The 16,546-nt window shown below is 42.6% G+C and overlaps 1 long non-coding RNA gene across 1 annotated transcript in view; it reads right to left on the minus strand.

Moving 5' to 3' along the window:
• LOC144807773 (uncharacterized) overlaps positions 1 to 8,145 on the minus strand; it is a 28,596-nt gene extending 20,451 nt beyond the window's left edge. The window contains exons 1-4 of the long non-coding RNA XR_013606434.1: positions 8,103 to 8,145; positions 7,678 to 7,743; positions 7,406 to 7,459; positions 6,203 to 6,387 (exon numbers count right to left, since the gene is read on the minus strand). This is a non-coding gene — a long non-coding RNA (uncharacterized LOC144807773). The remainder of the gene's footprint in view (positions 1 to 6,202; positions 6,388 to 7,405; positions 7,460 to 7,677; positions 7,744 to 8,102) is intronic.
• Between the last annotated feature and the right edge of the window lie 8,401 nt (positions 8,146 to 16,546).

A 16,546-nucleotide genomic window follows, 5' to 3' on the forward strand; every position in this document is an offset into this window, starting at 1 on the left:
CACCCATGAAAGTGGGCCTGATGGTTCTCCACCAGCTCCAACTGTGGTCCCAGCAGAACCAACTCACTGGAGCTGCAGAGTGAGGCACTGCCAATCAGAAACTCTGCATCAGAGCTGCTGCACAATGCAATGCCTCACCAAACTCAGCATCAGGACCACTGCATGGTTTGTCCCTTGCACGAGGCTTCCCATTGCCACCGGCAGCTTTCCAGCAACTGCTTCAGCGCAACGTAACCTCAAGCAGGCCTTCGCATTGCAAGCCCCTCATCGACTGCATCCTTGACGACGATGCAGAACTCTGCATTGCAAGCCCCGCAGCTTCTGTGGAACCAGCCGTGTATGATGCATCTCAATAGAGGACTTCACATCGCAAGCCCCTCGTTGACGGTATCCTCAACGATGAAGCAGGATCTCGCACCACAGCTTCGCAGCTCCACGGATCACCTTTGAGAGGCGCATCCTCAATGCGGGACTCCACAATGCAGCGCAACCAGGGTTTAAGGGACTCTTATTCAGCAGGCCTAACTGGGTTTTGTAGCCGGCCTGGACATGTGACTTTGTCCCAGTCTGGTGCGACCAGATAGCAACAGTTGGGGCTTGGTACTTTTTGGCCCTATTGTCACTTATATCTTTAAAATTGCATATCTCTGGTTCTATTGATTGGAGTTTTATAATTCTGGTCTTATTGATTACATTTTACTCTATTTTTCGAAATTGTTGTATGATTCTTCTTGCATTGTGTTGCACTTTATTACTGTTTGAAGTGTTACTTCACACATTGCCTCTAAGTTAAGAATGACGGTTTTGGGCCAAGCTACCAGAGGGTTGAGCACAGGTTAATTTGGGGTAGCTTGTGACTTCGCCCTGACAAGGATTGTGGTTGCTGCTTGAGTACAGTTTTACCCCCCTGAATCAGTAACCCAATTTCTTACAATTAAGTATTCTATTGGCTGAAAGTAAGGCATGGTAGAGTTGGACCACTGTGTATTAGCACACATAGCAAGCCATTTGGATTAAAATCACATTTTAGAACTTGAAATTAATAAAAAAAAATTCAATTACACATTATTTTGATCAGGAGAAATAAGAACACGTGCCACTAGTTTATTTAATAATTACAAGAAAAATAAACTATATGTTGCATGCAAAATCATTGTTTATAGAGTTATACTTAACACGTACCAATACTTCTATGAACACTGGGAAGAGAAAACTCTACACCTGGCTATGCTTCTGAACTCGTTTCCGTTGCAATAAGAGGTGCATGAGATATGAGGACATTCTAGCCAGCCGTGACAGGTCATTTTGCAGTGTATGTTCATTATTGATGTGCCGAATCGCTTGGGAGACGCAGGATTACGTAATTACTGACAAGAGATGCTGATGTTATATTTGAGTCACGCATTTCATTTCTGTTGCATCACACTATGTTCAAATATTCATAACTAAAATTGTGTCGTAAAATGCTGTTTTGTATTTAAAGACGAATCAGAATGAGATCATCTAGCGCTGGGTCATCCGGCATCTAATTTCCGAAAAACACATTTAATAAACTCTGCTCGTGCTTTCCAAAAAGTGCAGGGGCTCTCGACAGGACGCAGCTTGCAACAGCCAATTTCTCCTTTTAGCGCCGCCTAAAACATAACCAACTACTAACAATGAAATTTGCGAGAGGGTGCGGCATAATGGGAAGAGCTGCTGATTTCGGAGCTGGGGAACCAGGTTCGAGTCTCGACATCGGCTCAACATCCTGTGATTCTGGGAAAATCACTTAATCTCCCATAAATAAACGTGTCCTTGAGTGGTGCTCATGAAAAGTGCAGATGTTGATGATTAAGTGCTGGTAGCACCGGAAACCACTGGTTCAAATTAAGCACTGCTTGAACTGACCGAAAATCAAAGCATCTTTTTTTCCTCAGTGTAGAAGAAGAGGATGTTTTTTATTTGTGTATTTCACTGCTGCCCAGATGTTTTATACTACATATAGTTTCATGGATGGGGGGCATTGACAATAAAAAGTAGCAAAGTTCTGTCCACCCAACTTGCATTTCTTCTTCTGTAGTTAGTCATGTTTCTGCCAGTGAATACGATGCTGGCTCTGCTGGCAGAAACCTTTGATGCACACCCTATGGGACATTGAGCTGTCAGTCACTGTACCTAAAACTGTCCGCCCTGTTGAGGGCGGGTGTTTCAACATACATCTTTCCCGTCAGACGCTGCAAGGGAAAGCCTGGTGGATGCCAAACAGCCAGACAGGATACCAAAGAAATGTCCCCCTCTGCTAGGAGATAACTTCCACTGTGTGCAGGGCATTTCTTTTTGTTTCAATAATAAACTCCTACTTTGGAAGTTTCTTTTTGAAAAACAGAAAACTTTGCTGAGTAGGTCCATTAAACATGGCACTCACAGCAAAGTTTGCTTCAGCTCAGGAACATAGAAGGGACAGAGCTCTCATCATTCCTAGTGACCATCTCACTATGGAGGTGGGTCTTCTTCCGGGTCAGCAGTATACGCTCCTATGCTGCCCTGGTGGGTCAGTGAACCAGCTGCCATCCTCTAAAGGAGGACCTTGGTCTTTCTTAAAATAAAGTGCTTAGTTATGTGCTACAATATTATACCACCCAGTTAATACCAATAACTCAGGTGGGAAACGTATTCTATGTTAAGAAGGATTTGTAGACTTCGTCACAGACAAATTCTCTTTTCAGTTTAGTTAGTATCATCCGTGGTACGGGTGAGTGTATGTTTGGGGTAGTGTAGTTTGGCGTATCAAGCTGGTCACTACCAATTCAGGTGCCTGCCATCTGAAGGTCTGGTATGAGCATTACCAAGCTTGAGCGATATATATGAGTGGACTGAAGATACGGGTTGAATGTTTACTATTATGGCTGGTGCAGTTGTGAGTTTGATGCTTGTCAACTATATAGAATATCTTTGCTATGTTCCGTGTGTACAGTATTCTGTCTAATGCATTTCTACTGAAACAGAAAAATGCACAGTTGTATTTTGTTTATTATGGTATGCGTTTGTGAGTACATTGATACCCAACTATATGGAATATCTGTGTTGTGTTCGGTGGGAGTGAAGTATACTCTTTAATGTGTTGTGGTGAGAGCATGTTATTGATGGGAGGGGAGTACTGTTATGGCTGCAGGCAGACCCACCTTTATTACTTCGTATTTGGCGCTGCCATTTATGGACAAATAGTTTTGGGGGTGGTGGAGCTAAACTCCAATATTTACCTGCACCCCAGTATGTAGATCAGTCCAAAATTTGTTTTCAGTGGCTTAGCTCCAGCACGTTGATCTAGCAATAAAAGTCATAAACCTTTTTAACATAAACCCCAGCAAGTAGCAGAGTAATTTAATGAATGACTGGGTCCACTCAAAAACGGAGTTCTAGTCCGAGGAAAAGTTTAACATTTTCTTACAAAATCCCAAAATAGGCAATACTAAAAAACTGAATGCAATGCCATGAAGACTCAGATACAGAATACTGAGTCCCTGATTATGAGTTTGATGGTCCGATGGACCACCAAACCCACGGTGGCAGTGCGGCTACCACCGCACCGGCGGTCCAACTGTGCTATTACAATTTCGGAGAGTGGACAGCCATGGCACCACTGCTATCCCTGGTGATCTTGCAGCAGTCTGAGGCCCGCAATATGCTGGCACCGCCAAGTATATTGCAAGTTTCCTCACCGTCACAGTTTGAAACGTCTGGCGGTGAGGAAACTAAGGGGGCCCTATATATACATCTGTATACACCACAATGCACTTTGACAAATGCATTTTTCAAAGGAATTGCAAAATGAACATCAGCTTGAAGTTGATGGTAATTTGTGATTCCAAATTGCAAAAATGCAATTTGCAAATGCATAATGTATCCCATGTAGGGAATCACAACTTGTGATTCCCTAACTGCATGTGCAAAATAGGTAATCACAAATTTTGTGATTACCTTTTTTGCAATTTGCTTTTTGGGTTGATGCATCCCAAATGGTAAAATACCATTTGCACAGGGGCCGATTCTCCGAATCGGCCCGTTTGCGACTGGTATTTTGCTTGATGCATGTGGCCCATGATGCATATAATTAATGGTATGGCTTTAAACACATAAACTAAAATCCAGTGCTTCCCATCCTACCCTTTCTTTTAGGCTTCTCTCTGAGTTTTCTGTATTGCATCCAGACATATCATACAGCAATGAACGTACACCTAAAATAAGTCAAATATTTTGACATTGCCAAAGCTTATTATCAGATTCAGTTAAATGTGTAGCAACAATGATTTTGTTGTCAATAATTATAATTTATTGTTTCAATTCTGATAGTATGGGATGGTAGTTAAATAGTATACCGTCTGTGGAAGGAGTAGTAGTCTTCGGAGTGTCTCAGTCACTCCCATTCTTCCTTAAGCACAACTTTCCTCTGCAGTCTAGCTGTTAGACACTTATGTCTGGTTTCTCCGAACATCTTTCTTAAATCCTCCATTTGCATATCTCACACCTCATCTTTCCTCTTCAGCATCCTCTTTTCTCGCTCTTATGATTGTACTTCCTGGCATCTCCTGCACTTCAGCATCTCCACTACACTACACTGCATTTTCTTTTACTTTTCCCATCAATATTTCAACAACTGTGTACCGCCTTCACAAGCTTTCATATAGAATCACAATAACAATTGACACAAATGACCGTTGCTCTGTGCGATCTGGAGAGAGGTCAAGGATTGAATGTGAATGTATTCTAAACACATTTATGAGACACTGAGATAAACTGTGAGAAACCAGTAGTGTATTTTGCCTCAATAGCTTTCAATTCTAAACACCCATCCACAACCAGAACTCCTCCTGACACCTGAAGGCGATTGTGTTCACAGTACACACCATGTGACAGTAATATTCTGTGTGAAAAGAAACATACAGAAACACAATATCCTGGAAAAACCAAGCATTCTTAGGGAATGAGCGATTAAGTAAAACATGAAATTTAAACAGGAGCTACATCATTGACATTGATTATCTTAATGATTTTAACAGTCATTGTTCAGAAAATCATTGTTCTTGCATGTATAATAAATATATGAATATAGGACACAACAGTCAACGTCAATGTTTAATTACTGCTAGGTCTCACATGTAGAGGACCCCACTTGATTTAAAGCCCTTCCTCCACTAGCGTGTGCAGTGCAGATGCTGAAGCAAAGAAGTACCAGTGAAAAGGTTGTCAGACAGACCCATGATAAAAGGGATAACATGGGCCAGTCCAAGGATTCTCTTTTACAAATCATTGTGTTGATGGGTGTTAATCCAAATGCTTCAGACAAAATGAATCAACACCACAGCTGCCAGAATGCAATGGATTGTGAAAAGAATGGCATATACTTTAGAATGGTCTCCCCGATGACTTGGGGCATTATTCACAAAGGTAAATGTACATATTTGTGAAAGTTTACGATTCCTTGCTTTTTACAAAGATATTTTACTAGTAGCATATTTACAACTGTGGGGTCTCCACTCTTAAAAATATGGCACTGTCCTATTTTTTAAGTGCGAAGACTCCCCAGTTGCAAAAACACTACTAACAAAATACCTTTGTGAATTGCAAGCAATCGTAAACTTTCACAAAAGTGTAAGTTTACCTTTGTTAATCAGGCCCTTGGATTTGCCTATAAATTTAGCATATGGGTCTAAGATTCTGGTGCATATTTACCTTGAGGGTTCTGTGAAATCATGCAGAGACGGCTGTGGAGTTGACAAAAGGCACTTATGTTTGCGTAGAAAGGAAAAGCAGAACAGAAATGAGATTTCCTCCATGTGACAGCCAATTTCAATGGCATCAAGGACTGCAGAGCAGTGGCTCTTTAATGGAGGTATACTGCCTCCCTGCTTGTGGTACTGTGCAGAACAGAGGCCTCTTCCTGGTGTGCAGCTTTGTTGTTTGCAATTGTGTTCAAAGCAGAGGCATATTTGCCTGCATGTTTGCAATTCTCTGAAGAGCAGAGGTTTCATTCAGGAAGGTAGGCTGCCTCAATATTTACAATTGTATGCAATGAGTACTTAAGTTGAGCCAGTAGTTGCAGTTGGAGCCAACTGGCACTTATTGTTACGGTCGAGAGAGCGAGAGCATGCGCTAGCTCATGTATCTTGCTTGTGAGACACTCTTGTATCCAAAAAGGGCTTGGAGCCCACCCACTGCTTACCGTTTTGTTGGCATGCGTGGCACTCTTATTTACAGCCTCATAATTCATCAATGCAGGCCTAACATTATTTCTGTTCTTCTCAGTGGAGTAGGGACCAAGCACTAAGTGATTCAACTTAATTAGTGCGCGTCCGCTGCTCTTGATGTGATTGAGGTACCATTTTGTGCTTTTCAAATTCCAAGGACCTGCAAACAGAAGGCTTGAGACTGGTAAAAACATTCCCAGCCGGACAAACGAAATTGCAAAGTTTTTTTTTCTATAGTTAGCTTTCTTTTGATTTGCCAAGTCTTCTTTTCTCACTTTGCACTCATGTTTTCTTTTGTTTTAGCTCGTGGTCACTTTTCTCAAAATGAGGCATCATTGTTTCTTTCTTACATGTAATTTCTGAAATTATGCTTTAATACATAATCATGAGGTACACTCCAATCCACTCCATCTACCCCACAGTAATCTGTCCCATTCCATCCAATCCACCCCACACCAATCCAATGCAAACAACTCACCCCAACCTAATACACTCCAATTCAACACACTCCAATCCTTCCAACCCACCCCACTCCAATCTGTCCCACTCCAATTCAAAACTATCTGCCCCACTCCAATCTAAAACAATCTGCCCCACTCCAATCTAAAACAATCTGCCCACTCTAATCCATTCCAATCCAAAACAATATGCCCACTTTGATCCATCCTACTTCAACCTGCCCAACTATAATCCAAAATAATGTACCTTACTTCAATCTGCCCCACTCCAATCTGCCCTTCATCATTTGGGTTTCTTTTAAGACCACCACGAAGGGTACCACTCGTCTCGCATGACGAGGGCCCAGATGTTAGAACAAGTCTGTGCTCATTCAGACAGATCTTATGTGGTCTTATAACTCATTGTGAGGATGTAAAAGTAGCCGGGACTGATCTTGCAGTGCAAAAAAGTGTGTGAAAAAAGAGAAAAACGTGTATTTAAAATTGGATTAGTGGGCACTGATAACTTTATTTTGTTGTTACCCACTATGCCAATATTAAAAAGTAGTCAGAGACAATCAAGACATTACAAATTGTCTAGATGTGTATTGGGGTCGACATGTTTCAGCAAATCTGGCATGATATGCCGTTGCTTTCTTCAGGACCAATCTCTATTTATAGCTACTGCAACCTAGTGAAAAAGAAAATGTGCTAACAAACCATACATGATACAAAGATCACCTGAGTCTACTAGGTGTCCTTATCGTTTTCCACCTTCCCACTTCAGACGAATTTCTGAGGAAAGTGAAAGAGAGAAAGAGGGATTTTAGAATGAATCCACTGTCAATAGTTGTTGCATTCACGTCATAGCATAAGTCTATAAGGTGCTGATGTAGGCATCCTTGCATTCAGTACTTGGGTAACGTCTAATGTTGTTACCCTGTATAATTCAGTACTAATTTCCCCACATGTACTCGAAATAACAGATGAAAAAGGGAGATAAAACACATTACCCAATTTGGGAGGTGTATGAACCTCACCCCACCTGGCCACGGCTCAGGGATAGGGGAAGCACCGCTCTAAGGAGAAAAGAGGCACACATATGAGGACTGATGCCACTCCTTTGTTCATCTAAAGAGCAAGTTACCAGCGCCACCCTTAGAACTGTCTCGATAAAGGCAATGAACTGAAATAATAACAATAACGACTAATGGTACTGCACAAAGTATGACAAATGGGATCGTTACCATGTCGTTCTTAAAAAGGCAGGTTAATTAACTTAAACATGACTCGCCCTGCAGCATCACAGAGCGTGTACCAGACATGAACTTATTCAAATAAGGCTTATATTTAAAGACACATCAGATGCTGACAAAATGCTGCGTTTTTAAGAAGCAAATAACCCCAAAGTATTGCGCTGGCCAAGGAAACATTCTACCTCTCTGTCGGTACTCCAAGGCTCAACTTCTGAGCCGATCGGGGAGGTACCCGGAAATGCATGGTGTCTGTATATGAAACCACGCCTGATTGGTCAGACGTCCGATCACGTGACGCTTCAAGTTCTTTAACATGGCGTCTGATTGGATTAGACAACAGTCAATCAGGACCCGAGAAAAACGGCACCAAGTTCGAGCCTGCACTACGTTTTTTTCTCTCAATAGTGCTATACACAGCACTCGAGAACGCAGGGTTGTTCTGGATTTTCAACACAAAGAAACTTTAAGGGGAAGAAACTTTAACACAAAGAAACCTTGTTGGCTGTGCCCCACCTTCTCGCTCGATTCAAATGACAGCCTAATGTCAAACCCATTATGACATAGATACTCTTTATTCCCAAAGGCAAGTATGTGGCAAAATTCACTCCTGGGAAGTGGATGTAACATCCCAGGAAAATTGTTCTATTGAAAAGATAATTCTATAGACAAGATAATTCTATAGAAAAAGGGCTAGGCAGAAACCTACACCCAAGATGCCAATAGAAATACAGACACTGTTGGTAAATATACATAGACAATGTTGGTATATATATATAGAGACATTGTTGGTACATATGTGGACTCACAGGATGATAATGCTGGAAGAAACACAAAATCTTAATCTGAAATTATAAGATTCATGAAGTTTACAAGATAGCCCAGGGTATATCATCGTTCAGGCCAACACGGTTTGTGCCCATCTTGAACACCCACTTCTGTTCCTTAAGAAGGAGAAATTTGGACACATCAGTAATGTCTGCAGGGATGTAAGGTTGTTCAATTACTGTCCATTGGAACGCAGTGGATGGATGGCGCGCTTCCAGGAAGTGATTAGTCAGTTTCGTTGCCTGCCTTTTGCACCTGATGGTGCTCTTATGTTCTGATATTCTGACCCTGATCTTACGGGTGGTCATCCCTATATATTTAATCCCACAGGGACAGGTAATGAGATAGACAAGGTTACTGCTATTGCAGTTCGTAAATCTGGTCTGGATCCATGGTCTTGTAGTCCCTATGTCGATCTCTGTTGATTTCTTGGTTTGTGGACAAGAATGACACGTACCACAGGGATGGTGCCCTGTAACTGGAGGAAGGTCCCAAAGGGACCCCAGAGCCCTGGGTTCCTCGGTGCGCGGTCTGGTGTGAATCAGTTTATCTCTAAGATTTGGTCCTCTTTTTAATGAAAAGAGCGGGGTCTGGACACTGGCTTGGTCAGAGTTGAGAATGGACCAATGTTGTCTGACAAACTTTTGTATTTTATTGGATAGTGTTCCAAAAGTGGTCACAAATGTTAACCTATCCAGAGATGGTTTGGCGATGGAAGGTTCCAAAAGGGCAGACCGATTGTTATTCCTGGACCGTTTGAGAGAACGTTGTACCAATTTGGTTGGGTATTTCCTTGAGATCATTTGTTCTTTCAAAGCCGTGGAGTGTGTCCTGAAGGCTCCAGCACTAGAACAGTTCCTCTGTACTCTCAAGAACTGTCCAAATGGCAGGTTCTCCCGCAGCGATCGAGGATGGTGACTGTCAAAGCAAAGAAGGGAATTCTTTGCTAAAGGCTTCCTGTAGAGTTCAGATTGTAAACCCCCCGGAGTTGATGTAATCAGTAGATCTAGGAAAGCAAGTCTGTCCCTCTTAATTTCTATCGTGAAGCGAAGGAAATCGTTTCTTGCTGTTCAGCCACTTCAAAAATTCATGACAACTCTCACTTGTCCCTCGCCATATTACTAGGACATCATCGATGTACCTTCGCCACATCTTGATGTTTCCAAGATAGGGGTTGGTATTGGTCAGTACATGTTCCGGTTCATAGGAGTGGACATATAAATTCGCCAGGCTGGGGGCGTAAACGCTCCCCATACTGGTACCTGATACCTGGAGATATATTGTGTCCTCAAATTTGAAGAAGTTACGCTTCATTGCCAAAGTGGCACATGCCATAATGAAGTGTACTGGGGTGATGTTGTCCAATGTCCTAGATTGCAGGAGGAGCTGAATGACCTCAAGGGTCTCATCCTGAGGTATCGATGTATAAAGGGCCTCCACATCGAAAGAGACGAGGAGGTCCATGGTGGGATCAAAATCTATCCCGGGTAAGAGGCGTAGTACATCTGTAGTGTCCTTTAGATACTTGGGCATCTCCTGTACTATGGGCCGTAAAAAATAGTCAACAAAAGTTGACAACGGTTCGAGAACCGACCCGATGCCCGAAATTATAGGGCGGCCAGGTGGAGGTCGCTTGGCTTTGTTCACTTTTGGAAGGGCATAAAAATAGGGAATCACGGGATGAGTATTACACAGAAAAGCGGCTTCTTGCGGTGTAATCCACCCTTCTGACATTGCTTCCTCAGTCATGTTGGCTATAGTCGTCTTCAATTCCTCGGTTGGATCCGCCTCCAAGGGGCGATAGGAATTCACATCACTCAATTGGCGAAGGCACTCTGCACGGTAATCACTAGTATCGAGAAGGACAATGGCACCACCCTTGTCCGCGGGCTTGATTGTAAGTCCCTTATTCTCAGATAATGTTTTCAAAGCCAGTTGCTCATCCTTCGGGAAGGGATGGGCATCCTTTCCTGACCACCATGAGGGTCGTGGTGAAGGGTGACTGTGGGTGGACCATACGCGAGGGATGTTAATTTGATTTCCTGTTCTTTACTGTTTTGCATGTTTTCAGACCCTCTAGTACATTTGTAGTTCAGTGTATGGTTGGGACTTACTAGAGCTTGGTCTTTAAATTCCCGCCTAGACCCTAATCAAAGTGTTTTTGTTGTTATTCCACTCCAATCTGCTCCACTCCAGCCTACCCCACTCCAATCTGAAGCACTCCAATCCAACACAGTCTGCCCCACTCTAATCCACCCCACTCCAATCTGAAGCACTCCAAAACAGTCCACCCACTACAATCTGCCCCATTCCAATCAAAAGCAATCTGCCTCACTCCAATCCACCCCACTCCTACCCTCTCCAAACTGCCCAACTCCAATCCGCTCCACTCTAATCCGCCACACTCCAATTTGCCCCACTCCAATCCAATCCACCTCACCCCAGTACACCCAATACACTGACTCCAATCCACCACAGTCCACTCTGCTCCAATCTAATCTACTGACCTCCAATCCAGTCAACCTCAGCTCACCTCAATCCTTTCCACCCCACTCCAATCTAATCCACCTCAGTCCACCCCACTCCAATCCAAAACAATCTGTTCCACTTAAATATGCCCCACACCAATCCAAAAAAATCTGCCCCACTCAATCCAAAACAAACTGTCCCATTTCAATCCAAAACAAACTGCCCCACTCCAATCCAAATGAATCTGTCCCACTCCAATCCTAAACAATCTGCCCCACTCCAATCCAAAACAATTTGCCCCACTCCAATAGAAAACAATCTGCCCCACTCCAATGTGCCCCACTCCAATCCAACACAATCGCACCCACTCCAATCCACCCCACCACATCCCACTCCAATCCAATCCACCTCACCACACCCCAATCCAATCCACTGTACTCTATCCCAATCCACCCCACACCAATCCACCTCAATCCAGCCAAATTCAATCTGCTCCACTCAAATTCACCTCATCCAATTCCACCCCATGCCAATCCAATCCACCCAACTACAATCCACCTCTCTCCAATTCAACCCACTCCAGTTCACCCTACTCCACTCCAATCCAAACTAACTTATCCCACACCAATACAAACATCCCTCTCCAATCCACCATACTCCACTGCAGTCCAATCTACCCCACTCTACTTCAATCACCCCACCACAGTTCAGTACCCCCACTCAATCCAATCCATCCTGCCTAGCAAAATCCAATTCACCCTACTCCACGCCAATCCAATCCACTAATACAATCCACCCCACTCTAATACACCCTATCCAGTCCATCCACTCCAATACACCCCACTCCACTCAATCCAACTTGCTCTACTCCAATCCAGTCCAGCCCAATCTACTTCAACTCATCCAGCCCACTATCTCAATACAAGTCCAACCCACTCCACTGTATTCCAACCCACTCCACACTATTCCAACCCACTCCACTCTACGCCATCCACTATATTACACTGCACCCTTATTTTTCCTAACAGACAAGGGGGAAGGAAAAAGAAAGTGAAAGATGGGAAAAAAGTGACAAACAGAGACAGGAAGAGCCAGCACAAGTGAGATAAGGAGGCAGAGAGGTGATGGATTAAAGAGGCATGAGGTGGAATCAAGGCTATGCATTTTTGTTATGTGACAACAAGCAAAACTTTAGGACCCTGCACTTATCTTTTTTCCAAATGAAGCACTTTTTCTAGGTATGGCACTCTGTCTAGCTATTTTCAGTTCTGTGCACAACTCACGGTTTTTCCACCTGGATTACTCTGCTTAGTAACTACACATAAGGGCATGGGCCTGCTAACACAATTTCAGATTTGATTAATCCATCCCTTTCGAAACAATACAGTAATTACATGGAATCTCAATGAGCACTAATTTACCACACTTGCCACAACTAATCCACAAGGAAACAAAAAAAAAACCTTTTTGCTGATCTACTAAATTCTTATCACTAATCATGGGTGACAGAGTGGTGTACTACTCGCCTCTACGTGCTTCAACACACTAAATAAATACAAGTTACAATTGCAATGTCATCCCTCGAGGGTGCACGTTATATAAGAATGATACCTGTGGCACGAAATGTTGTAAAACACAAATACACATTTTAATATGAATGCGTGTTTACATACAAAAAATACCGGGCCCCATACACAAAGGTAAACTGAGACGAAAGTCTTACTCTATGACTTTTGGTATTTACAAAGGACATTTACTACTCAGAAAGGCCCTTTGTGAATACCAAAGTTGAACTTTACGACTTTCAGTATCCACAAAGGGATTTTGCGAGTAGTAAATGCCCTTCGTGAATACTGAAAGTCGTAAAGTTAGACTTTCGTCTAATTCTTTGCGAATCAGGCCTACCGACTGGCATTCCCAAGCTTGTGTTTCATAAACATGGAAACTTAATTGAGTTCATGGTAATTCAACACAGTAATATGTTTGAATTATTTAAAACAGTTAATTCAACTTCTAAAACATTAGATGTAGGTGGCGCATGCCAAAATACATTTTTTAATTTTATTAAGCTTTTTAAAAAAATTTAGGGAACAGACAAAGGAAGCAAATACATATGTAATAAGATGATTTCACAAGCTAGAAACAAGCATTTGCAGTCCAGTACTTGGTGTGAGAACTCTCTAGTTGGGTAGCTGGGACAAAACCCTAACAGGTTGTGCCTTCCAACTTGTTACATTTCTTTCACGTTGATCTTCTCACAAGTGTTCTGTTTTTCCCATGTTGTATCCAAGAAGGAACACTCATCTGGAAGATGCAGCTGGAACAGGGCCGAACGAGGTTCGGATTCAGATGCAGCAGATGTTGCCTTCTTGGCTGCTGGGCTCTCTCCCACAGAGAATACAAGAAGCAGTATTGGACCTGCCAAGGTTTTTAACTATGATTTATAGGCAGAGTTGGGATATTTCCTTGACTGAACATCACAACTCACATGCTAAAAGAGTTTGCTAATGTAAACAGATATGTTATTACATTTTCATGAATATATAAACATAAGAGAAAATGTCATTTAATTATCACAACCTTAGTTGTATTGCCTGGGCTCAATCATGTAAAAAAGATAAATGCTGAGGCCCAAAGGGTTTCTTAGAAGCCCTCTGCTGGCTTTGCTAAATGACTAGGGCGTGATTCAAAAAGCGCCACTGCATTTGCGGAGGAGGCCCCGCTGTTGTGGCAGAGGCCCCGGAGTGTTGGCAAAACATCTGCATAGTAGTTTCTGATTGCAAAGGTCTCACCACGGGTGCCAGCTCCCTGCCACCACTGCGAGGCCTCCGACATGAGTTTGGAGGGCCTTTGTGAATCGGGCCATGGGCTGCTCCTCTGTTGGAGTGGAGGAGTGATGCTCCTCTAAGAAAGCCCCAGACCAGAGATGAAAAATAAAATGGTAATAAAGTTTATTTATTACCATTTTATTTTTCAACAAAAAAACATCCTGAACAGTGACAGGATGTGGTAGGCCAGTGCTACAGTGCCAAATGACAGCAGAAGGGAGCTGTGTGCGTTAAAATGTGCATGTCTGTTTGGCCAGCCAGACATGTGTATCTTAAAGACCTGGGTTAATGGAAAGCACAGACCTCCAGTGCTCTTAGGAGTGCTGAGTGAGGCCAATCCCTCCAATCCTGGGGCTGCTCTCATGCTGGTGAGAGCAGCACCAGGATTGGTTAGGGGAGTTTGCTGCTGGATACCACATTCAAGCCATTCAGAAGACAGAAGGGGGATGTCACGTCATGTCAGAATGTAAGTCTGTTTTATTTTAACAATATATTCATAGTTTCTATGCCCACATGCCTTAGACAGTTGCCTTGTGGTCTAACCAATGGACAAGATTATATTCATTCAGTGGCTCTTACTGGGCAGGACTCACTTCAGACAGAGTCAGGTTCAAGTTTCAAGGTTGCTGGAACTTATGTCCCTGTAGCTCAGAACAGGAGGCCAGTTAACTGGCCCTAGCAGTAACTCTTATAGTTCTGGGTTCAAACAGAAAGGCAGGCCTCAAGCTGTAGGGCATTCCTCTGAGGGTATAAGACAGGCTTCAAGCAGCAGGTCAGTCCTCTCTGGTACAAAGCAGCCCTCAAGCAGCAGTGTCGATCTCTGAAGTGCAATACAAGCCTTCTGAGTGTCCTCCACAAGTCCAGAAGTGTAGTGAAGTGTTGGTCTGACAGTCCAGTATTTATACATGTTCTAAACGTTTGAAGTGGGAGAAACTTCTAGATTTTCCCCCCATGTTTAGTTATGGAATTTCCTTCCTCCACTACCCAAGCTCCCAGACATCTAGAGAGAAAAAAACTGATGTCAATTTCTTTGTGAGTGTGTTGGAAGTAGCTCCTTTGAAACGTAAGTAGAGCAGGGAACAACTCCGCCCCTCCCAGTCTGCAACCAGATAGTCCCCCTCTGTCTCACTGGCTGGGAGGAATACACAAAAGCCAACTGCCCCTCTATTCTCAGCCATGGGACCCAGGACACAGGCTTCAGGCACCAAATGGTTAGGAGAAGGAAATACCAAGTAGGCAAAGTGGCATTCTCAGAATTGTGACTTAAAATCAGTTTTAACCAATAAAGAGGATTTAAAATTACAATGTTTTGAGTCAAATATGACATTTCTACCTGTTCCTAAATAAAAGGTATATTTTAAATTGTATAGGAGAGGTAGGCCTCACAGTAGTGAAAAACTAATTTAGGAGTTTTTCACTACCAGGACATGTAAAACCTAAATGTACATCTCCAACATTTTAAATACACGGTAAGCAAGCAGACTATAGTGATATCGCCCCTATAACAAGTAGTTTTAATATTTTGTCTTGGAATATAGCAGGCCTTACAAAAAAATGATTGGAACCAGATTGGCAAAATTATATAGATACATTTGGCCTTGGAACCATTATTTAAAGTGGGTTATCGAACATTCAGCATTGCAGCAACTCACCTTAATAAAGATAGACTTTCTGGTGGGCTCTTAATATGGATTAGGAACCAAATAGAGGCTGAAATAGTTGATATATTGACCGGTTCACATGATCTTCAGGGATCATTTCTAAAATTCCCCAATAAATCTACTTTTCTACTTTTTAATATATATATAAGACCTCGTGACCTTTCAAAAGAATCATTGCTAATTACACAATTAACTGAGATTATTGATTCTATCACCAATGTGGGTCCTATCCTAATTGGCGGCGATTTTAATTGCTGTTACGAACCCCCTACGGGGTATAGTAAAAATAACTGAGGAAGGAGATCAAGCATTAGGTATCCCGCAGTTAAGCACTGACAAATTAGCAAGGTGTACTGTTTCAGCTCTCCAGATTTTTAATTTTACCATAGAAAAAGGTCAACGGGCGTGTAATGGTAGGTGCCCATCTGACACTGAGCAAATAAATACCTTTATTAGGGGTCAGGCACTTTCACCAATAGATTACATTTTGGTAAGTGCTACACACTGGGGGTATGTGATTGATTTTAGAGTAGAGGGACGGAGGGAAAGTGACCACTTCCCCCTATGTCTATTGTTAGAAGCCAAACACTTCCAGGCTCAGATTAGTCTAGGCATGCAGGGACCAAAACCTATGCTGTGTAATAACAGGCGGGCCGTTAGATGGCAGAAAATTTTAGGGAAAATTGAACCATTGACTCTATTTATAATATTTTTTGTGATCTTTTACTTTTATTTTTTTCTAATGATGATGCAAATCCTATTCTAATCCCTCAAATCCACGTTATGTTAGTGGAAAAAATTGAACCCTTTCTTACTAGAGCAGCAATGGGGAAATCTTCTCAC

Source organism: Lissotriton helveticus, chromosome 1_2 (assembly GCF_964261635.1).
Source record: "Lissotriton helveticus chromosome 1_2, aLisHel1.1, whole genome shotgun sequence".
NCBI lineage: Eukaryota > Metazoa > Chordata > Amphibia > Caudata > Salamandridae > Lissotriton > Lissotriton helveticus.